This window comes from Rhipicephalus microplus, chromosome X (genome assembly GCF_043290135.1).
Source record: "Rhipicephalus microplus isolate Deutch F79 chromosome X, USDA_Rmic, whole genome shotgun sequence".
NCBI lineage: Eukaryota > Metazoa > Arthropoda > Arachnida > Ixodida > Ixodidae > Rhipicephalus > Rhipicephalus microplus.
The window spans coordinates 325,465,463-325,489,551 of NC_134710.1; the positions used below are offsets into that span (position 1 = coordinate 325,465,463).

General features: G+C 44.4%; 1 long non-coding RNA gene across 3 annotated transcripts in view; it reads left to right on the plus strand.

Moving 5' to 3' along the window:
• Positions 1-22,840, plus strand: part of LOC142776266 (uncharacterized) — a 137,729-nt gene extending 114,889 nt beyond the window's left edge. For 2 of the 3 annotated variants that reach the window (XR_012887406.1, XR_012887408.1), the window contains 2 exons: positions 1,370-1,463; positions 19,182-22,840. This is a non-coding gene — a long non-coding RNA (uncharacterized LOC142776266). The remainder of the gene's footprint in view (positions 1-1,369; positions 1,464-19,181) is intronic. The other variant, XR_012887407.1, reaches the window with a different exon arrangement.
• Positions 22,841-24,089: the final 1,249 nt, after the last annotated feature.

Below are 24,089 nucleotides of genomic sequence, written 5' to 3' on the forward strand. Positions count from 1 at the left end.
GGATCAAGCCGGCTACCGCATCTGCACCACTTGCACGCAACATACTGAAAGCCAACATCTCTTTTAGGTTGCGGGTATATAGCAACTGTACTTGCAGTATGCATTTTCTAGGGTAGTTCTGTAGGGTAGCCATGCTATAGAAGGCTTTCTATATGGTAGCCAATTTACAGGTGCATAAACGTTTATTTCTTTGTTGCACAGTTCAGGAATCCGCCTGTGAAGCTGGGCTTGCTATAGAGAAGGTGATGCAAACAGGGTCCGACTATGTTAATAAATGCGAAGCAGCTCTTTGACTAGCATGTGTAACACCGCCCCTCCATCCGAACTACGCTCCTCTGGCCGCAAGTGTTGGGGCGGTGCCAAGTAAGTTACGCCTTCCATCGCAGTGCACGGGCGTTGGCGTCTCATTCTCCCTATAGACTGCCGCCGCTCGCCGCGTGTCAGCTCTCTCGCTTCAAGATCTGCACCGGTCGCAATGTTCGAGCGCACATCGAGCGAACAGTCTTTCTCCTTTAGGAATTCGTTACTCCACGGAGCTGCGCGCACGACAGGCGCATGGTGCGACAGCTGCATGCTCCACTGACGACCCCACGGTAGTGCCGCAATATAATATGACGTAGCATTTGCGCCTCCATCTTTCCTGCACCACGTAGGGTGCCTGAATGGTTTTCCCTCACCCAACGCTCCGTGCAGGGTGAGACATTGTTTGATGGGGTGCTCGCCGCCTTGACCGGTTATTCCTGACGGCCGCCATCATTGAAGATCTCACTTTGCATAGTGACGGGAGCGAAGAAGGAGCTGTGGCCACTCAGTCATTTCATTTTTTTAGTAAAATGACTGGGTGTTGCGTGCCTATGTGCACCACCAACTCCAGAAATGGTTGGAAACTACGATTTCCCGACAGAGCCCAAAAGAGGGCTACAATGAATCGTATAGATTAAGCGAGACAAGTGGCAGCCTACGAAGTCCTCATGTGTATGCAGTGTGAGTATCATGACATGTGGTCTTTTCTAGTCGAAAACTTCAAAACGTATTTTTTAAAGTTTGTATACGCGTATGTGGGTCACTTTGCCGGTGCTGTAAACACTTCACGTCTAAGTTGCAGTTTTACTTTTGTTTTGCGATCTCTAAACACTCGGCTATGGAAACGTCTGGTACGGCCACAGTATTTGAGGCCGCTAGCAATTTTTAGTAGTAGTATGTATAAACAAAATAGACTGCTTGTTTGCGAATTGCGTATTTACCAAAAGTACTTTTCATCCGTTTATTGCAATCCGTTAAAAGTGTCGCAGTATATACTGTGCTTCTCTGGTGATTTTTTCTATGCAAAACTAAGCACCAATATTCAAGGTTCACGATGGACTTACAGGCTCACTTTGAAGCAAGCCACTTCGAGAAGCACCGAGCTGACCAGTGGACAAAACTGAAGCTGAACGCTGTGCAAACGACTTTCCCTTTCAGGGGTGAGTGACGGTTTCAATGTGAGTCAAAGATGCTGTATGAACCTTACAGGCAGCAACAGTACAACGCTAAACTAATAAAGTTTCGAAAATTACGATGGTTCGTGGACTTCTGCGTTAGGAGATATTAAGAAAAGTAGGGGTTTGTTTGCAACATGTAAAACTCCTAAAATCCAATCCAGTCCTGTATTTAGACTTGGCTGCCTTGTAAGATTGCAGCTTGTGATTTTCCTGTTTTTGTATGCAGGCTTGCCTCGCCAAAAAAAGGCGCCAAAGAAAAGGGCTGTATTTGCTGTGTTGCCTGTAGCAGGCCAACAAACAGGCGATGACAGTCCTACGGTGATTAATTGTACGCCACTCGCAAGTGAACAGACTAATATAAATTCAAGCACAGACACTCTTGATGCACAGTGACCGGAAAGTTGCAATCCGCAGACGCCCGATTCAGGACCGCAGATTATGGAAGGTGAAGAAGTTGTTACCTCCGCCGATGCACCTGTTGGTGCACGTGAAAACAGGCAGCTATATAAGCAGCTCTCCGATATGGGCAGGAAATACACTCGACTTCATGAGGTCCAGCAAAAAGCCACCTTCACCATTCAATCACTAAGAAAATAGGTGAAAATTTTGGAAAGCAAAATGGAATTATTCGGACAGCGTTTGAAGTTTCGCAATGATGACCAGCTGCAGGCTATTAGGTGCCAGAGTAATAAGGGAAGCACTTGGTCTGCCAAAACGATCAAGCAGGCGCTTCAAAGTGGGTTTTTCTGTGGAAAAACTGGTTACCAAACAATAAGAAATCTGGGCTACCCCTTGCCATCCGGAAAAACTATTGCACGTCACCTTCAGGGCCTCAAATGTCTTCCCAGAATTTAGACGGAAGTCATCGACGTTCTCAAAATCAAAGCAGAAAACATGCAAGACATTGAAAAAGACTTTGCCTTGTTTTTGGATAAAATGGAGATTTCTCGCAGCTACGAGCTCGATCTCGTTGAGGATGTTATGTTAGGGTTGGGGAGTGGGAACTATGCAAAAAAATTCAGACGAACCTGCACACCACGCGTTCGTGTTCATGGTAGGAGGCCAGAATACCAGATGGAAGCAAGTCATCACCTATACCGCTTCACCGGAAGTCGTGTAGAGGGTAGTAGCTTCAAGGACTACGTCATGAATATAGTGCAGCTCTGCGCAGAAACCTCTTTAAGAATCCATGTTGTCACTTGCGACATGGGCGCCTCAAATCGGGCAATGTGGCGCGAGCTCGGGTTTTCCAGCCACAGAAAAAACTCGATAACTGTATGTTCAGTGCCTTAACCCTGTCTAGAAGACAAATAATTGTTTTTCACAGCAGATGCAGCACACGTGCTGAAGAATGTCAAATCACTGTTGCTGTCATCAGAAGGTTTCGTTCTCAGTGATGCGACAGTGTGCCAGCACAACCTGTCATCAAGAGAAGTAAACGTGGATCATGTGCGCAGTGTAATTAAGTATGATGCCGATCGGGAGCTTGAAGTCGCCCCAAGGCTCTCAGAGTTACACATTTCGTGAGGCCATTTCACACACATGAAAGTGGGAGTTGCTTTGCGCTTCTTCAGGGAAGCTCCGTACGTGATTCGGTACCTAATTAAAGGTAACGTGATAGAGCCAGAGGCAGAGAAAACAGCCAGGTTTCTAGAATAAGTATTCAACTGTTACACGCTAATGTCTTTCCGCCAACCATCAGTTGCTCTCACCCTTCGAGGCATGCAGAGATACCACGAATCAATTGAGCTACTGAACTCTGCCCTCGAAGTTTTTCAAGGAATGAAGATGGTATCACGGCACAGTGGAAACTTTCGCAAGCAGGTGTGCTGATAACAACAACAGTCGTTCTTCGTCTCCTTGACATTTTCTTGCGCAGTGAAGAAGAGGAGCTTTTTCTCACAAACAGAGTCTTGCAAGAGTGCCTCAAAAATTTGTTTTCGGTAGTGTGCCTCAGGAAGCCTGTTCAGAATGCATATGACTTAGTGTGCCCTGTAGCTTGTGTGCGTGAGTCAGTTCATTCATGCGCCTGGAACGTCAAGCTACGAAGTCACGACGCTAAGCGCCTCGCTGGCATGCTTGCAAATAGCAGAATGGAGCAAGGACAGGTGGAGGCTGATGTTATTGAAGACTCGGAAATTTTGTTCACCGAAGAACTTGAAGAAAAGGAATGCAACAACCTTTTCTACATCGGCGGCTTCTTTTTAAGAGGAATGCTGAGTCTTGTAGCGGGATGCGTTCATTGTCATTCTGCCTTGTTAGTCTCAACTGAAACCGAGCACGCAACTCTGACCGTGCTAAAGGAGTAGATACGTGAAGGTGGCTCCTTCACATATTCCAGTGAAGTGTTTTGCTGACACTTAAGTCGTGTGAAGAGCATTTCAGGGGCGTCATAGGTTATACTGCAGGAGTTGCTGCGCTTGAGATTCCCTTTGAAGGCCGTGACCCATTATTTGAACAAGATGGTGCGCCCCTACGTAAAGACTTGCTCCGAACTCAATGACGCTGTAGCGAAGCTCTTCATTCATTCATTCATTCATTTATTTATACTGTTAGCCCAGAAGTGGGCCGTTACAGGGTGGAAGTACAAACAATTATTCGCGAAAAAGAAGTACCGTACAGGTCTCGAGATAAATTCTCGGTATTATTGGGAGCAGCAACTCGAAGTTATACATAACAAAAAATGGAACACACATGCAATGCAATACATACGCGCAGAACAGCACATGACGCATTTGAGGCGGCACTTTTGCACCGCGCTAAAGATTTGAAAGACAACTACTGCAGTCTCATGCAACCAACAAAAAGTATAGACGCACATCACTGTTGTTCAGGAAATAAACGTTTGAGATTCTGTTCAAATGATGTAAGCGAGGAACAACCAATTATAGACTCTGGCAGCATATTCCAATCTTCAATAGCACGTGGAAAATAACTAAACTTAAAGCAATCGTTACGTGGGACTAGGGGTGGTATGTACATATTATGGCGATGTCTGGAGTGTTCTTGTGTGTTGACCTGGAAGTAATCTGAATAGTTTAGTTTAAAATGATTATGAATTCACTGGTAGAGGAATTTCAGACGCTAAATCCTCGTCCTAAGTTCAGGACTATCCTGTCCCGCTTTTTTACAAAGTTCAGTAGGTGAATGATGTCGGCGATATTTATTAAAAATAAATCTCGCACCAAGTCGCTGTATTTTTGCTATTTTATTGCAGTTTGTCTTTGTGTAAGGGTCCCAGACAATTTTAGAATATTCGATAAAAGGTCTGACAAGGGTTTTGTAAGCAAGACACTTTATATCAGATGGGGCGGTATAAAGGTTACGTCTAAGGCTATACAGTGCCTTGGTAGCCCTGGAGCATACATTATCAATATGAGTGTTCCACCGGAGGTCGGGCGTGAACCATAACCCAAGATATTTATAGTTTTGTACACGCTTAAGGAAAGCATTGCCAATCTGATAGTTGTAATCTAGAGGTGCTTTTCTTCTAGTTATAGACATAAAGACTGTTTTTTCTGTGTTCAAACTCATTTGCCATTCTTCGCACCAATCCTTTATTCTTTGAAGATTGTTGTTTAGATTAACTTGGTCATGTTCAGTCTCGATTCTGCTATAAACAACACAGTCATCGGCAAACAACCTTATCGGGACCGTAACCCAGTTTGGTAGGTCATTTATATATAACAAAAATAAAAGAGGACCCAGCACGCTCCCCTGGGGAACTCCGGAATTAACTGCAACTGCTCTAGACTGTTTATTTTTTATTTGAACAAACTGCTGACGGCAGCTGAGATAGGATGAAAACCATTTTGTCAAGTGATTATTTTGAAACGTTTTGTCAATTTTAAACAGGAGCTTTGAGTGCGACACTTTATCAAATGCCTTTGCGAAATCCAAATATACCACATCAGTTTGACCACGCAAATTGATTGTTTTTGAAAGATCATGAACAAATTCGATTAACTGTGTAGTTGTAGATAAGCCTCGGCGGAAGCCATGCTGCTTCGAAAATAATAGATTGTGCGTATCAAGATAGGACATCAGGTGTTTGTTAACAATGTGCTCGAGTATCTTTGAACATGTACTGATAAGCGAAATAGGACGGTAGTTGCGCTCGTCCCGTGGGGAGCCACTTTTGTGAACAGGGGTAATTTTAGCCCGCTTCCACGCTAGTGGGAAAGAGCCACTGCGCAGGGACGACTGAAATATTTTTGTAAGGAAGCGAGCCGCCCATTCAGCGTATCTGTACAGAAATTCGTTTGGTATACCATCAGGGCCGGGGGTTTTTCTTGTATTTATATTAAGTAAAAGATTTAGGACACCCTCTTCGCTAATTACCACATCATCGATCGGCCGCTGCAATGATGACGTAGAAAACTCGGGCAAAATGCCATTATCATGAGTAAACACAGAAGCAAAAAAAGAATTGAAATCATCAACACGTTGTTGAGTAATTTCAGGTGGTCTCGGGGAGCTTGCTGGGGGAGTTATAAAGCGCCAAAACTTTGAGGGGGCTTCCTTCAAGTATTTCGTCAATGTCACATTGAAAAACCGATTCCTGGACTGCTTGATCAGACGTTTCAGTTCTTGTCTCATTGAATAATTGCAAGCTGTTGCTTCAGGGGTAAAATTTTTTGCACAAGATTTTTGTTTCCGTTTTAGTTTTCTTTTTGTGTGAATGATTTCTCTGGTAATCCAGGGATTGGTTTTACAAATGCGTTTTCTAATCCTGGGCACATAGCTGTCTATGCACTTCCCTACAACAATTGAAAAGAAATGCCATAGCCTATCAGTGCTGCAGTCAGTGTTGTAAAGGATGTAAGCATAGTAAGCGATGTTGTTCATCGCTTTCTATGCAAGACTGAGGCTCCGCGTGCATTTGCGCCACGTTAGTTCCAACGGCGCCAATGAACACGGAAGCAAGACGTGCGCTGGGGCAAGCCTGCCGTAACCGGTTGAACTGGACCAGCTGTTTATAAATTGCATCATCATTTTTTTCTTTCTGAACACTTTATTGTTTGAATAAAGTATTTTGCGTTCATAGTGAACCGGCTAACCTCCCTGTCTTTTCTTCCTTCTTCTCCTCCTTGAGTTTGTAGAAATTTTTCTTAATCGTGATAGATTATCGCATGCGCAGATAAACGCAGTGTTGTGACCTTTAAGCTGACTAATGTTGTGATCTTTTGAAGATGATTATAGTTATTATTGTTATCGAAGCAATACCGACTCAGCATGACAAAGGAGGAATACGAGAGTGGTACTTCTCGGCTCATTAAACCGGGCACTTCATATACATGAAAAGATGAGAAGAACAACAGGTATACAGCAACAAGAACATCGTTATTACTCCATTTTATTTTGAATTTTACAATAGATTAGCCAGATTTTTTTCTCAATGGTCGCAGGAAAACGAGATTCAGTTATAAGAGAAAAATAGCTGTGTATCAAATCTGAATACCATGCCCTCAAAATTATTCAGAGCTGCGAGGGCGCGCAAGGCAGGGGCAAAAAGAAAGATGACGTAAGTAACACGCGTACAATGAGGGCACTACCGAGCGGCTGGCGCGCTGCATGACCACTGAGCTGTGCGGTGGGTTTTTGGAAATATAAAAATGCGTGCGACTCCTGAATTAATGTAGATTTATCCTGCAAACAGTATCCAAGCACAGACACACGTATTCAGACTGGTTTTTATAGTGCGAAATGCCCTTGGTCGCACTAAACACTTCTCAGACTCTTCTCATACGCGCGCGCACGCAGTGTGCTCTGTTGAGGTGATAAGTGTAATGGCGGGCGCAGTAGCAGAAGACGTGATTGTCCCCACCCTGTAACGGAGCGACGGGTGAAAGAAAACCATTCAGGCACCCTAGCGCAACGCCGCGAAAAGCGCCATCATCGATGCCACCGCCAGTGTCAGCGTTAGCGCCAGCACAAGCTCTCAATGAAGTACACCATCTCTCACTCAAGCAAACAATCTCCCCGCTGCTTCGCATCCCCACATGGTTTTCTGTAGCGAGAGATGGTTTAATTTTCGCACTCCTCTCCTAACGATGAATCTCAAGCGTCCTCCGAAGTTCTTAAATAAAAAGGTGGATTCGTGAGCTCATGTGCCGTTAAGCTATATTCCGGCGCAATCATTCGGCGTTCGATACAGTTTTTCAACACGGTGAAAAGCGCAATGAAATTATTGGCGTCTGGGGGAGAGGTATAGTGGTGTAAAGGACACAGAACGAAACCACGCTATTTCTTTAGTCCCGCAAGAGCTGCAGATACCACGCTTAGCTCGTAGTTTAATGTTTGCCTTCCTTTCTTAACGACGAATCTCAATCGTCCTCCAAGTTTCCTAAATGAAAAGACGGATTTGTGAGCGCATGCTTAAGTTATATTCCAGCGCAATCATTCGGCGTCAGATATAGCTTTTCAACACGCTGAAAAGCGCAGTGAAATTTATGATGTCTTGGGGTGAGGCAGTGGTATAAAGGACCAAAACGAAAACCACGCTATTTCTTTACACACGGAGGAAATCAAATACCACGCTTAGTCCGTTTCTGGTCTTTTTAAGTGTCTCCCGACCAAATTTACGACTACATAAGTATTTCAATATTTATATTTAGGACCCCATAAGTAGTTCAGTCATTTTGTTGCCATGCACTTGATTCTCCACCCCATTACATGGTAACGAACTTGGTGCAAATATTTGGTTAACTTCTCTCCCATACATTCCTTCCTGTTGATCTCTCAATTACTTATTATTTTTTCTCATCTCTCCGTTACTTATTCTCAGGCACAAATTATTATGACTGGAACACTTCTACGATTAGGCAGAAATTAGGAGTTGATGACATTGGGCCAGTTGGTGTTTCATTACGAAATCAAAAACAGCGCTCGTTTGACTAGGACAGGGAAGGAAAAACGCATCAGGTTGTAGAAAATAGCTACACTCAGTAAGGGCAAGGATATTACTCGTGGCTACGTATGTGAAATCTCTTTTCGCGGTTCTGTGCCCAATATTCATCGCTTGGCGGAATGCAGCTATTAGCTGGTTTATGCTATAGTTGTCGACATTTAAGAAATACGAGGCTATTTTCGATAGCTTTATTCATAAAACGACACTGGTCACGCCAGCTTGAGTTGTTTAAACCGCCAGCAATGTGTTCGAAACTATATTGTGAGACATGAGTATTACGTGCCATGAGTTTTTGTGTGGCATGGCCCGGCCAAGTTTCGCAGGACCTAATAAAGTTGTTTTTTTTCACTCCATTCTATTCTATTAGCCGTTAAGGGAGTGCGCGTTCATTATATCAGTACCAATGCAATACACAACAATAAAATAGAATTTTCGTTTAACTCAAGAGACCCAATAAACCTTCCAACATTGATGCTGCCGAACAACTCCACTGTATTTTTGGGTTCCAGTCGCAAGCAGTAGCCTGATTACGCCTTTCAGTTTCAATTCAGTTTTTTGGTTACATATGCGTCGATCACATAATGTTTGTGTACATATGAGAGTCTCAGAGTATAAATACTGAATGGGACCCTCAGGTAAACAGTACAACAAAAGGGAATTAAAACAAGCATTGGCAGAAGAGTTGCAGGTGGTCAACAAGCGAGAACAGCTGAAATAAGAGATGAAGTAATAGGAAACCATGAACATACAATGAAAAATACGAAGTAACGCATAACACAGGAAAACAGAAAAAAAAACTCATATACACGACAAAATACTACCAATAGGCTGGAACAGTTCAAATATAAGATGAAGTAACAGCATTTGAGTTAAATACAAAAGATATAGAATACAATATAAAAAACTATGCAACGCAATCAAATACAGTATAGAATCAAGCTGGCACTGTTTCATCACTCGTTAAATACGCTGACCAACCCCAAAGATTCTCACAACCACCAACCATTGCGTTCATCCTCATTGTTCTGCACGATACATGCAGGTGAAAGGGCCAATTCGCGTTGCCGTGAATACAGGCGCTTGTTCCTATGTCTATGCAGTAGTAAAACTGCTTGTTAGTCAGGGCCATGTCTTTCATCGCTCGTCTTCGTTTCATAGTCCTGCTATTCGTAGAAGTTCCCAAAGGCCTTCAAAACATGGGTGGGCGTCTGTATACAGCATGACGAAAATCTAGCACGCAGTGTCAGCTGGATTCAATTTAAAGCCAGACTGCGCTCACCGTTTCTGAAATGTGCGAACGCAGACTTCAGTATCACTACCTTGAGTTTTATATGAATGTAGCCAAAGAAAAGAAAACAATGCTTGATTAGAAAGAAACAGTTTTTATTAACTTATTTTTCGCCCTTTTGTACTGCAAATGCCACTATAGCTCGGTGTATGCGCTTTCCTATTTTCTGGAAATATTTCAATGCATATATCCAAAGAAACCCTTCACATATATTTGCCAAACCACTATGTATTACGGAGACCTTATACTGACGTCCATAACGTAAAGACAGCTACAGATTACTTTGCTTGCACTTTTTTGCTGCACGTATAAAATCTAGTTTAAATTCGTGTTTAGCAATGAACCTGAACCACTTTCTTTTTAAGTAAAACCAAATTTAGAACATAAGCCAACTAGGACAAGTTATTCTACTTGTTATGTTTACATATCTAAGCGCAAAGCGTTCAAATATCGCTCGCTAGCAACAAAGTAAACCTGCAAATGGGCAAATTACCGTTCCAATCAATAATCTAATATTAGCGGCATGTATACGTTGTGCTCTACGTGATGGCAGGTGAGCCTTTCATTTCAGAGAATGAGAGAGTTTTTGTCAGCACACGTACGTCACACTGCCAAAGACAAGAAAAATTCACTGTCATGCACAGCCAGAGTATTTTCTGGCTACGAAAACAAAGATTGTGAGAGTTCCACCTCCCGCGGAACTTTTGACTGGGTTGCGGTTACTTGGGTGCCAATCTGCTTAATAGGACGACTTGATTCACACTGTCGAGACGCAACGGAAGCCAAGATAAGTAATATTTATAGTTTCGTTATTTTTTGCCAAGTCTTATCTGCATTCTGGTGCTCTGGCACGAGGCATCACGTCAAATTCTACAAGCGACTTCATAGCAAAGAATCAACATCTGCGTTGAGACTCCTCTCGCTCAACTAAGCACGAACGATGGTAATTTTCATGCTCAACAGCGGATGGCGCTTCATTGCTTATGCATTCTGACAAAATGCAAGCGTTACTACTCAATTCTTCTTTTTTTCTTTGAGAAGAATTGGTAGTGAAAGGTGCCGATGCGATGGTTGATATAGCGCCCAAAAGCACACCGTTGTGCATACGGCACAAATCTTCACTGCTGCAACCAGCCGTACACTGTAGACCATTCCGCCAACCTGATATTACGGCAGTATATGCGCATATAAAATAGAATTCATTTTCTTATATTTCAACCAGGCACTGGAAGGTCTTTCGCATTTTCTTCGTGACCACTGCACGTCACCCGCGATCAACTAAGTTGCGTCGAGTGCTGGAAAGCGAGTTTTCACGGGGAAATCAAATCTTAATGTGGAGAAATTAAATTTCGTGGGGCATTTTATTGTCAGCGCGATTTTGCGTATTGATGTAGCTAAGCTCCAATCTATATAGAGGTGCACCAACGCGTGTAGGTACACATGGAAGTCCTAATACTTTTCTTGTACTGTTTTAATAAGTGATGGCAATGACAACGGCAATACGGGTGTGTTTTAGGCGCTTAGTGGGGTCCGGCCGATAAAACGTATTGAACTTTTACCAACAAAACTGTGTTGCTGCCCTGCGTTAAAAGCTTGGCGAGGATACTGTTCAATTAAGTCGTGGTACGGAGCCAAAACTTTAGATAATAAAATCCGATGAATACTTCTCAATTGTATTCTATAAGATTATTAAATGCATTAAATAGTTACACACCCTATAGCCCCACTTTAGTGGCTGTAGCAAGTTTCACGGTGTTTGTTTGCCAGCTTATCCACTACCAGTAGGCATACTACACTTTAAGTTCTGCTGACAAGTTGGCAGTTAATACTTTTTTTTGGGGGGGGGGGGCAAGGGGAAGGATAAAAGGGACGGAGGACGTAGGATGTTTAGTATAACAAAATAGTCATTGCACATTAGTCTGTGGAGCCCAGGGGGCAACAAAGGCACGCTGTCCAATCGCTGATTGTTCAATAACTTGTTTATTAAAGGCATGATGTATTCTACAGATCTGAAAAGAATGTCAGGCCTCCACGGAGAGTGTGACACGTCCAAGCAAAAGCTGAAAAAACGGCCTTTCTAGAGCTTGTTTTGAACTATCTTGCATGGGGCAGCATAAGAGAAGTACACATTCAAGGTCTCCCCTATGCCCTAAATCAGAATTTTTCGTGAACCTACTACGCCATTTGTTTGTCTTTTCGCGGATACGTGAGGTACCGGCTACGCATCTGCATGACATAATGTGTAGCTCATCTCAATTTGCTGTGGTGCATAGGTGAGCGAGCATGCGAACCTTCTCAGCAGCGTCTGTTCTGGAAAGAAGTATCGACCAATCGCGGTCCTCTGTATGTGCTGAACGATCAGGTCCGCTCATTAGAAATAATTTCACGACGACTAGGTAGCCACTGAAATGTAATGTGGCGTCCTCTCTCGGTTAGGTGATGTGATATCTCTGTAGTCTCAAATACCAACTTCCCCTGTGGATGGCGCATGAACTCCACGATTGTATCAAGACTCCACCGAGGTGACGCTAGCATTATGTGTAGATTATGGTTCGCATTCAGCCGTGTGTATGCATGCTTTCCGTATAAGGATTGGCGATATGCCACCGCGTGTGGACACTGCGGCGACGAAGAAACAATGCGACATGTTCTGTGCGACTGTCCCTAGTATAGCACACAGAGATGATATCGTTGTCATATTTTGAATAAGTTAGACGGACAGCTTTTATATATTCGAAGTAAGACTACTGCGCCATTTTCCAGACCTAACGTCACAAGATAAGGCCTTACAAGCGGTATTAGGCTTCCTGCGATTTACCGGCCAATCAAAACGACTCTGAGTGGAGCGCTTTTGCAAGTGTATATGTGCTGGTATTTGTTTTCTTCTCTTAATATTCAGTTTTTTGCTCTCTCTTTTTCAACCCCCTATTCCCCAGCCCCATGCTGAAGTGAAAGGTGGCACACCAGATACTAGCTTCTGGTTAAGCTTACTGCCTTCCTCTTCCCATTATTTCTCTCTCCCTCTCTCTCTTGTTGATGTTGCACGTGATCGATGTCGATGAAGAATTATGACGGAGTATTTGCAGTGGATGAGAAGCCTAATTACAACGCACTCGTGGCACATTTAGCATCGCTTGACGCCTGGTTGTTCTTCAACTCTTTTGACATACTATATACCTCATGTTAGCGCCATTCCTTGCCCAACCTTACACTTGTATAAGGTTTTTTTTTTCAAAACTGTTTCAAGCACCAACGTGACTCTGTGGTAAAACAATTGACTGCCACGCATAAGGCCCCGGTACCAACCCCATTCGATCCTAGTTATTCTTGCCTCATTTCAATTTTTTTGTGTGTGTGACAGAGGTTATGGACCCCAGTGGTGGCAATGGCAGTGGCTAGCAATTAAGTGTGGCACTGTTGTGATCTCGTAGCATATTTTACTGTAAAAAATAGGTCCAAGTTATGTGTCTTACCTCAAAGCATGTAGTTTCGTATCTGTACAAAGCATGCTTAAATTCAATGTCCGCGAAATGTGCCAGAAAACTTGCGGATGTCACATATTGTTGAATAACATAGACAACAATGCCGCAAATTATTCAAAGGCAACCGAAACAAAAGTAGAGGTACAGAAAGGTGCAAGAAATTTGGGAATTCGGTTGTTACTGCTTCTAAACAGCGTTTTGCAATATGTTTACTTTAGTGGCGATGCAAACATGGACAATACGCCTACAACAAATACTAGTTTGTAGTTTACGCGTATAGCGCCAAAATTATTGAGAAGCGGTTGTTATCATTTTCAGGTATCCATGCATAACTAAGCAATAACAATATATGTCTGGAAAAGGTCCTGTAGTCAAACATTTAAAAAAAGTGAAAATGTAACTACGTGAAACAGGGTAGGGCGAACGGTTAAAAACGCTAAAATTGTCGAGTGAGCGTGCAGACACTTCGCTTTTTCTGGTACTACACCCCCCCCCCCCCCCCCCCGTTGCTTTTTTGTTAACTACGATGGCGGCAGCCACCTTGTTCATGTTCGGGAATACAAGTCATCCCTAGCTGTGACATCGTGTCCAACTTTCGTGCAGGTGCTGATATCACATGTGCATACGTTGTGTTTGTTATAACTTACAATGCGGGACAGCCCGTTACACCACGCAAAAAGAAAAGTGGGACAGCAGCGACCAAGTGATCGCTGCCAGCGGAATAATAAAATATTGCTTTAATTTTTTAAGCCTGATTCTGTGCTTCAAATTAAGAAGGTGAGAGTCTTAGTTGCAGAGTTGCCTCATCAAACACGAAGGTTCACCGTCCATGGCGTCGACACGAGTGTTGCAGAAAAACTCGTCATGCAATGACGTCCCCACGTGACGTAAAGACGTGATGATGATCGTGGCCCCTTGAATTGCCTAAATTTGTGACATCATAAAGTCAACATGGCGTCATTGAGTTGTCGTATGATAACGTCATCACATTCCATCGTTTCTTGGTGAAACGTGGGCCTATCTCGGAGGCAGTGCAAAACAAGGTGAAGTGCAGAAAACTTGCAATGGCTCCCATGATGAAGGCAGCAAAAAACACGATAGGTGCACAAAACGTTTCAAGAGAGGCATTCAGCATTTGTAAATCAACTAAGATAGGAAAGATGATGAGGTGCAGAAAGCTTGCCGTGGACTACCATTCTGGAGAAAGTGCGAAACCACATCAGGTGAAAATGCTTTTGGAGGTTGGAGTGGGGATCAATACATCGACTGTCGTTTTATGTGACTGCGTAAGATACCCTGCAAGCTTCTGTTTTTTCGGAAAATTCTAGTGGGCATTCAGAAGTAACCACTGGAGTACTAGGAAAATAGAGTCTAGGGTACTACACATACACTCAGTTGTAGGCATTTATGGTCGATGCATCGGGGTGGCCCAGTGTTTACTGGGCTCAGCTGCTGCGGCGAAAGGTGAGGGTTCAATGACAGCCCCGGCGGTCGCATTTCGCTTCAGGCGGAATGCTAGATAGTCGTGTGAAGTTCAATTTCAGCGCATGTTAAAGCACCCCACGGCGTCTTTCATAGCCAGAATCATCTTGTAGGTTAAAGCCTCAAAACCACCGTATCGCTGATTGATACAAATTGGCCGTTTTTTTATTTTTTAGGCATCACAAAACTCGTTAAACATAATTTCAATTACTAACTTAAAAGTGGATATGTATATGCAAAGGTTGTTTGTGGAAATTGACAATTTGTGGTCTACTCACGTTTTAAAAACAACCTGAAAAGCAAATCTGATTTCAGAAACTTACAGAACAATTGGGGGACTCTTACGCTTCGCCTTTTAGAGTTGCTTGCGATAGAGATGTCCTGTCTCTAGTGCATAACAAGTTCAAAATTGCTTATGTCACTGAAGCTTTCGCCTACGGCAGCATTCTGTGTAATGGGTAGTATGCTTTTAACCCCGCACAATTGTGCGCGTGAAATCTTTTCGACCTTGCTATGCACCCACTACGTGGCATTATGGCGCAGCAACGCGTGTGTAAAGGCGCCGCAATGCGTGTGCCTTTTGTAGTGGGGAGCCCGCTTGAAACCATGCATCATTATAATCGCATGTTCTGATGCCTCATCTCAATGTATGCTTGTACCACGCATTATTATTGCGATGTTACATGTTGCATGGAGAAGCATAAATACAGGACTCGTGTGTTTGTAAAGCATGCAAGTTACCCTCACTGCAGTTCCAAGCAAGTGAAGTTGTTTCCACTGTTATTCCAAACAGACGCGTGGCTGTGCAGAAAGATCGACAAGGTACCTTGGTGTTCCCCTTTAAATGTTATTACGGCAGAAGGAGTATTGCTCATATCAAACAAAAACACTAACAAAAAAGCAAACAGATGGGAAGGCATGAACCTGTCTGTTTTTGCTGGGGCTATTGTGTGCAACATGTTTTCTATTACGAAGCTGTGGTGATGCAGATGCTACATTGTACGAGGATCAATGTGCAAAGGCTGCACAGAGTGTTCGCAGTTTTTATAAGGGGCTTGGATTGGGAAAAGTGCAGCTAAACCAATTTGTTCAGGCGTGTGAAGGAAGGGGTCTTGGTCTGGTGCACCTATTTGTGAGACAAATAGTGAATAAAGTTTTGTTCTTCCGGGACGTAAGGTGTCGTTTTCTATGTACGGTAGATCCTTTTTTGCGTATGGTACGCCTGCGTTTTTTTGTTCGTTTTTCTTTGAATTATCTATCAACTGTTGAAAGAAATGAACTGTAGAGGCATTTATCTGATATGGTTTCGCGAGTACCATTGATTTGAATAATATGTGGGGTTTAACGTCCCAAAACCACCATATGATTATAAGAGACGCCATAGTGGATGGTTCTGGAAATTTAAACCACCTGGAGTTCTTTAACATGACCTCAAATCTGAGCACAGGGACCTACAGCGTTTCCGCCTTCATCGAAAATGCAGCTACAGCAGCCGGGATTCCATCCCGCGACCTGCGGGTCAGCAACCGGGTACCGTATCCCCCAGACCACTGCGGCGGGGCTTTGCGAGTACCATTGTAAAGGGCCATATACAGTGGAAGATCGGCACAAAATATAATCAAGCTGGTGAAAGAGATGCAGGTACCTACAGGGGTGAAAACACTTTCCTTTAGGTTACTCACAGGAACAATATCAGTAACGATATTCACAAAAGTACGGTTTTTTTAACATCATAGTAATCAGGGCAGGATCCAGCCACTCAATTTAGGGGGGGGGGGTCACTTGAAGTAACACTGGTGAAGGGGGCGTGGTCTGCGCTTTTTTGTTTTTACGAACACAAAAACTCTGTCATAGCCTGAATACTGTAAAAGGTGGTCAAAGTGGTCCTACCCATTTTCCTGATTGGTCACAGCCGGTGGACGGCAAGCACTAAAGGGAGGGGGTGCCGACAAGCTTTGGGGGGGGGGTAATCGCCCTTACCGCCCCCCCCCCCTCTGGATCTGTCACTGATCGGAATCAAACTGTTTGATATGTAAGAAGCCAGAAACAATAGATCATTTTGGTGCACTGTTGGAAAGGGGTACATTTTTGGGGCATCTTGCAGAGGGCAATAAAAGAAGACTCTCCACTGGATCCACATGAAATAATGTACCTCACCGTAAGAAACAAAGACAGGGCGCTATTTGATGTAGTTATGTTGACCAGTCTCCCTGTAAATGGTGCGCGCGGATGGCCGGATACCACTTTGACTCGGAATTGAAGGCAGCAGTAATTTATTTCATATAAAGAATATATGCGTTCCTTGGATGTAGTAAAATACAGGCGATTCAGCCAGAATGGTTGCCAAGGTTACACTTTTGGCAACTGTTAAGTTTTTTTAAGTAGACAACACCAGTCCAAATGGAACTGATGGCATTGTTTGTTCATTTTTGTGATTGTATTTGTAACCAGAGTCTGCTATGATTGTGATGTACCTTGTCGAAGCCAGACAATAAAAAGTAATGTCGAAAAGCAGACGCGTGGTTTTGTGGTGGAACACCCACTTGCCACGCAAACGACCTGGGTTTGAACCTTACCCAAGCCTAGGCTTTGTATTTATTTTATTTTCATCTTTCTAGATTTTTGGTCACGCACAGGATGATGATTTTTCGCTCACAACCAAAGACACTGCCACCGCCGCTGATGCTGACACCGGCACCGGAATTTCTGCGAAACAAGCTTTTTAACGCTATCGTTTTAATACATTTAGATGTCCAGGTAAAGCAACCGTTTCATGCGCCACCAGACAGCAGTCAGTGGCCTCAACAGAACATGCACGAGCCTTAGGCACAACGAATGTACTTTTCTTCGTTCCTTAAACAATGCCCCTATTTGTTACTATGACTCTGCGGTGAAAAGGGAACCATCCTGGGGACCTATAAAACAGGTAGTAGCGGTGAATCGTAGTGAAGTTCCAGTTGGTTGACGTGCAAAGCCTCGCGCCTGCGGCACCGTTTAGCTGTAGGTGGCTGAATAGGCTCAATGATGTAGCTAATTGGCGACTTCTGGCGCCAGACCCGGTAAAGACCATCATACTTGGGTATGAACTTTGAGGAAAGGCCGCGGAGAGACGATGGCACATGGAGCCACACGATTGCTCCAGCAGAGTATGACGAAGGAGATTATCTTCAATCAATAGAGTGTTTTTCGTGAGCCTCATCATGCTTGGTAAGCCAACGTGCCTGCTGCTGACGTTCTTCGCCATATAAAGTGCCAAACACTGGCACGCGTCAAAAGCGTCAAATGCGCCTCCCGGCATCAGCGTTGGTGGGCCATACGTGACGAGGCGCAAGGAATCAAGCGAAGCTCGACATTTTCGTGTACATCACAACGTGTACGGCGGCACCATGAACGCCACAATGCCTCCTAATTCTGTGCCGTATGGCCATCGCTGCGAAGGTATGGCGGAGTGCGTGGCGCAAGCACGGTAACTATTCCAACCATCCCTGAATGACTGCTTCGTCATGTAGAACGACAATGACACGACGAACGACTGCGAGTGCTACCAGCGTGACGCGGTTTTGAGCCGTTCTAGCGACGCCGACAAATCCCGTGAATGCCGGCCGGCTTCACTTTCGCTGGTCCTGAGTGTGATCGTCGGCCAAGTGAAAACATCGTACAGACTACTGGAGCATGTCAGTGTTTCTGTGCTTTGATCTGTGATTTTCTGTGCTAAAATTGAGCGTAAACAAGGTTCAGAGGTTTGAAGATTTGAGGGCGAACCCTCGCCAATCGCGAAGTCAATTCAGGATGGTATCGTCTGCATTAAGCATAGGCCTCTACCGTCGAGTTCGTATGAACCATATTATGTAAGGAACACTGGTTGCAAAAAATTGACGGTAGTTTCTGTCCCCCTGAACGTTGACACTATAACGACGCCCGAAAGATCGCATAGTGCCTACGCAAGAGTTTTAATCTGCACTGTGTTTGTTTTGAGCATCAGTACCCACCATCGCCGATAGTGAACCTCGCACTAGCCAATACATTTCGGTGATGTGAATATGTACCAACTTATATAAGCGTATTTGCGGATTGTACGACGCTGAAACGTTCGTTAGCGTTGGTTAAAGTCGTTTGCTGGTGTTGGTTGGTAGCGGGAGCTGGTCGGTAGCAGTGTGATGTGATTTCGTGCCGGGTATCAGTAACGCTAACACATTCAGCTGTTAGCAGTCGCAGTTCCATTAATGTATATGATAAAAAATTGAACATGCGTTGCTGTGGTAATCGAAAAAGTCACAGCTTTTCCACAAAAGCGAAGCAATGAACGTGATAGCAACAAAATTTGAAGGTCACGTGATAAATGGAAAGCAGATCGAAACTTGCCTCGCGTTTCTCACACCCAAATGACGCATGAAACGTACTCACAGGTACAGATGCACGCAAATAAGCGTCTCAGTTGGTAATTCGATGTGTCTGAAAAGCACGCACTTTTCGCAAACGGAGACTGTAATGATTGTAGTGACCTTTGTGCGCTCGTAACTACAACATAATTGTTCCAGGTAAAGCCCGATGCCAGTCAAGACGTACGATCTTCCCCTTTTCCCCACCCCAAGATAAGGGCGTGCGATGGAGCATCGCTTCCCTCCTCCATACGGGGCAAAGTACGGTGGGAGGTTACAGCACGTGCCGGCGCGCAATGTGGCGATGCGCGTTCATTGCGCCATCTTTCTGGTGATGCTGAAAACACGATGATTCCCCCGAGATGCCCGTGAGCAGCGGTAAGTGGTAGATATAAATAGCTTGCCGCTTGAACAGTGAAGGGCGTGCTCTTCGGTGGCTCATCGATAACGCCTCACACTAGTGATTGAGAGGACCTTAGTTCGATTCCACGCACCTGGGTCTTTGTCTTGTTTCTTTTTCTTTCTTTCTTGGATTTTCAGATTGATTTGATTTGTGGGGTTTAACGTCCCAAAACCACCATATGATGATGAGAGACGCCGTAGTGGAGGGCTCCGGAAATTTCGACCACCTGGGGTTCTTTAACGTGCACCCAAATCTGAGTACACGGGCCTACAACATTTCCGCCTCCATCGGAAACGCAGCCGCCGCAGCCGGGATTTGAACCCGCGACCTGCGGGTCAGCAGCTGAGTACCTTAGCCACTAGACCACCGCGGCGGGGCTGGATTTTCAGATTATAGATACGTGTACATATACAGTGAATGACGGTGACACTGACACCAGCTGCGAAATCCAGCCGAGAGTGTCCATATATTTGCTATTGCAATGAAGAAAGTTGCATAATTACGTGCTGCTGGTGTTACCTGTAATTTTCACTTCTTGGTTCATGTTATACTTCTCGGTCATGCTCGGTAGCACATACGTTGTTTGGCAGCATTCTAACGTACAGATTCTTTGTAGTACATTCTGATACTCATAGCTAAGCAAACAAAGTCGCTTCTCTATTGTTTCGCAGTTTGCTATATTATAACACGTGTTTTCTTTACAACCAGACAGATATTTACCTGAAAACCTCATAAGTGAGAGGCACCTCATTCGAAATCATCTGCATAATGACACAACAGTAGGAAGAAAAGAGCGTATCACCACATGTATGCACCGATAGAATGAAAGTGCATTTGTGCTGTACTGAATTTGTTTAGAAAAAATGCAAGCAATTCCACATGTGATTTATGAGACCATTCAAAATTGTGCGTGTATTTTATGTGTTCTGTTCCTCCATACTGATATGAGCGGAAGAAGTTCTTAGATGGTTTCAAAAAATAAATGTTTGCATGTGTTTGCAAGGACTACTTCATTTCAATTCTATTTTTTCTATGTGCACAAACTTTGACTGTGCATGCACTTCAGCCTATTTAAAATATTAGGGTATTCAGTTTAGCTATGCTACAAAATTTGCCAAAGAGCATCTACGCAGTGCTGTCGTGCAGTGTTATCACCAACTTCTGTCGCCTCATAAAACGTGGGGCATGCTTTATTACGTTATGGGGTAATTTCACCACTTAAAACATGTGAAAGCCTTCTACGCAGAGCTTGGCTGTAATCGAAAAATCAATATCTGTCACATCAAGAAGTCTCAGATGCATTTTGTAGATGTTAAATGATAATAAACTACCAACAAAGTACAAAAGCCTTCAACACAGCACTGATTTGCAATCACAATCTAACTTAGAGCCGTTTTTAGCTCTCTACGACGCGTACAAATAAAGTTATCAAACAATAGAATAATCTACTTGGTTTGGTTTGTGGTACCAGGTTGTCTGCCTTTTTGGAGGCACTTGTATAATATTATTGTTTTATTTCTCTCATTTTTTAGCGGGCGACACTCAGGCAGCAGGAATATTTGTTTCTCATTATGAGAGACGTCGTAGTGGAGGGCTCCGGAAATTTAGACCACCTGGGGTTCTTTAACGTGCACCCAAATCTTAGCCCATGGGCTTACAGCATTTCCGTCTCCATCTAAAATGCAGCCGCCGCAGCCGAGATTGAATCCCGAGACCGGCGGGTCAGCAGCCGAGTACCAGCGTGAAGCTTAAAAGGATCAGGACGGAAACCATGCTTGCTATCAACATGCCCTAAGATGGTAAAGCTGGCGGGCGGCGAAGTGGCATTTTTTCAAGTGCAGCTGCAGTCCTGCGTCCGTAGGACAAGTCAGGACGTTTGCGAGGAGGTGGCTGAGGTAGGAAGGACAACGTCATCCAAATAGCATATGCATGTGTTCCACTTCAGGCCTTTGACGATGTGGTCCATGATCCGTGATAATAATCGATTTTCAAGGTTGCAATCTAGGCGATACAGAAGCTGACCGCACAGGCACGTATACGTGAGGCTATCTGCCCCCAGCGTTTTTTTTGCCACTGCAACTTGGAATGTAGGCATCCGAAGCTTTCTGCACACGCTGTAATCCCGCAGTGCTTCCGGGATCGGGCCATCTTAGACCAAGTGACGATGCCGTGTAATGCCATTATGTGACTTCACTTTATATGGCCTCATAGTGACACATTGATGACGTTATAATGACGTTACAAAGTTTGGTGCACCCTCGAACTATAAAGTAATATGTATGATAAAACAATACGCCAGTACTCAGCCCCCCCCCCCCTCCTCCGTAGATAAAATAAGGTAAAAAATAACTATATACATAGGGACAGCCGGGAAAAAAACATCATAGAGCTCCATGTGGACTTGAAGGGCATAAAGACACCGTAAGGGGAGAAGAAACAAGATTACAGATGGTTGCTAACTTCTAACAAAGCTTTATTTTTGGCAGCTAGGGCTGATAACACTTCCTCATCACATTGAAAGTGCGAAGCCGTTTTTCTCAATGTGACATTACGGGTAATATGGGATCCAATCATACACGCTAACCGATCACGGTAGGGGCTATAAGACACAAGGGCTGTTGTCGAGCAGGTTGCGGTATCGCGTTCCCGCCATGGCGGCCGCATTTTCCATTGAGACGAAAATACTTCTGTGCTTAGATTTAGGTGTATGTTAAATAATCCTGCGTGGTTTAAAATTCCGCAGCCCTCCTTTACGGCGTCTCTGATAATGATATGGTGGTTGTGGGACGTTAAGCCCCAACAATTAATATTAGTTGACACCATAAGGAAGGAGGTATTTTTCTGACAAGTGCGCAGACGGCGTACTGACACACCCAAAACCAACTCATGAAATCATTACTGCCTCTATATACTTCACGTGATAGTTAGTCACCGCTTCTGCTGACACTATTGCACTGAGCAAACGTCTGTTAGCATTCATGCAAACTTCACTGACGAGATAATTAACCGTTTCTTTGTTGTAAGTTGGCGCTTGCCAATCATTCAGTTTATTTTTTTACGAAAAACTCCCAACAGCCAAATTATCATGTGAAGTTGCTTCAAATAGGAACTCGCGTCGCGAAACAGTCTCTATTGAATGCGCGTGCGCTTGTTGTCAGACATACTGGCGAATTTTATTGAGAGAAGCGGAGCACTCAAAAGCACGCTGAAAGTGCTCTCTTCAGAGGCGGCGCGTTTCAGTGGTCGAACAGGTGTCGTAGCACTGTCGCCAAGTGGTAGAGTGAGAGTGCTTTTAACGCGATAGCCTCAGAGAGCTCGTGTCGCAAATTCCGCTGTTGGCGTCAGCACCGTTGGTTGTGAGTGAAAAATCATCCGCGATTGTAAAATTGAGAAAGAAGCAAATAAAATAAAGAACAAAATGCCAGGCCAATAAAACTGGCTTCGAATGCGGTCGTAGGTTTTGTGAAAGCCGAGATGGCCAGCAGTCCAATCGTCATGAAAGGCGTTAGGTACATGATGCCGAAGAGCGCATGGCAGAACAGGTAGCCAGCGTTGACCGTCAGGATGATAAATTTGACGATACAGCACACCGCCCTGAAGCTTGAAGGGCTCGAGTTGTCGAAGGAGCCGTGCATTGAGTGGACGCATAGCTCCTGAGAGGTGGTCTATAATGCGCCGACAGTATGGGTAAGCTTGCTGGCGAGAACTGAAGGGTTGGTCATCGTCAATTGGCGGCTGGTACAGCGAGGCGAGCAAGGCAACAGAACTGGGAGTCACGTCCACAGTGGTGCTGTCGGAGATGGCAGCTCGAGTGTCGAACGAAGCCGTAGGTAGTGGGCACCGAGAAAGAGCGTCGGCGTCCTGATGTTTTTGCCAGATTTATAAGTAATCTGAAACTGATACTCATGTAAGCGTGAACTCCAACGACTCGAGCGTCCAGACAAGTTCTTCATTGTAGAAAGCCAGCATAAAGCGTGGTGGTCGGTTACGATGGCGAATTGACAACCGTAAAGATAAGGGCAGAACTTTTGTATTGACCAAACCACAGCGAGGCACTCCTTCTCAGTGATGGTATAGTTCTTTTCGGTAGACGTAAGCACTCGGCTAGCGTATGCGACGACCCTTTCCCGTCCAGAGTTATCGCGTTGGAGGAGAACAGCCCCTATGCCGCAACCGCTGGCGTCGGTATGCAGGAGTGTTGGGGCATTGTTATCAAAATGGCAGAGTACAGGCTCTGACATGAGAGCTTCCTTCAATAGTTCAAACGCCGACTGAAATTCTTCAGACCACACAAAGGGTGCATTAGAAGCAAGTAGTTTGTAGAGTGGTGCAGCTATTGAAGCGAAATTTCGTATGAAGTGACGAAAATAGGATGCCAGGCCAATAAAAATTCGCAAATCCTAAGTCTTGTGGGGCGTGGAAATCAAAAGACGGCAGCGATCTTTTCGGGGTCAGGGCGAATACCGTCCTTGCTCACGACATGACCGAAAACCTTGATGAATTTGGTGGCGAAACGACACTTCTTGGTGTTGAGCTGCAGACCCGCACCGGCGAGGCAAGTTAGGACTTCATCCAAGCGCCTCAGGTGCTGAGAAAACGTTGGTGAAAAGATGATAATGTCATCAAGGTAGCAGAGACCTGTCTTCCATTTCAGACCACGCAGG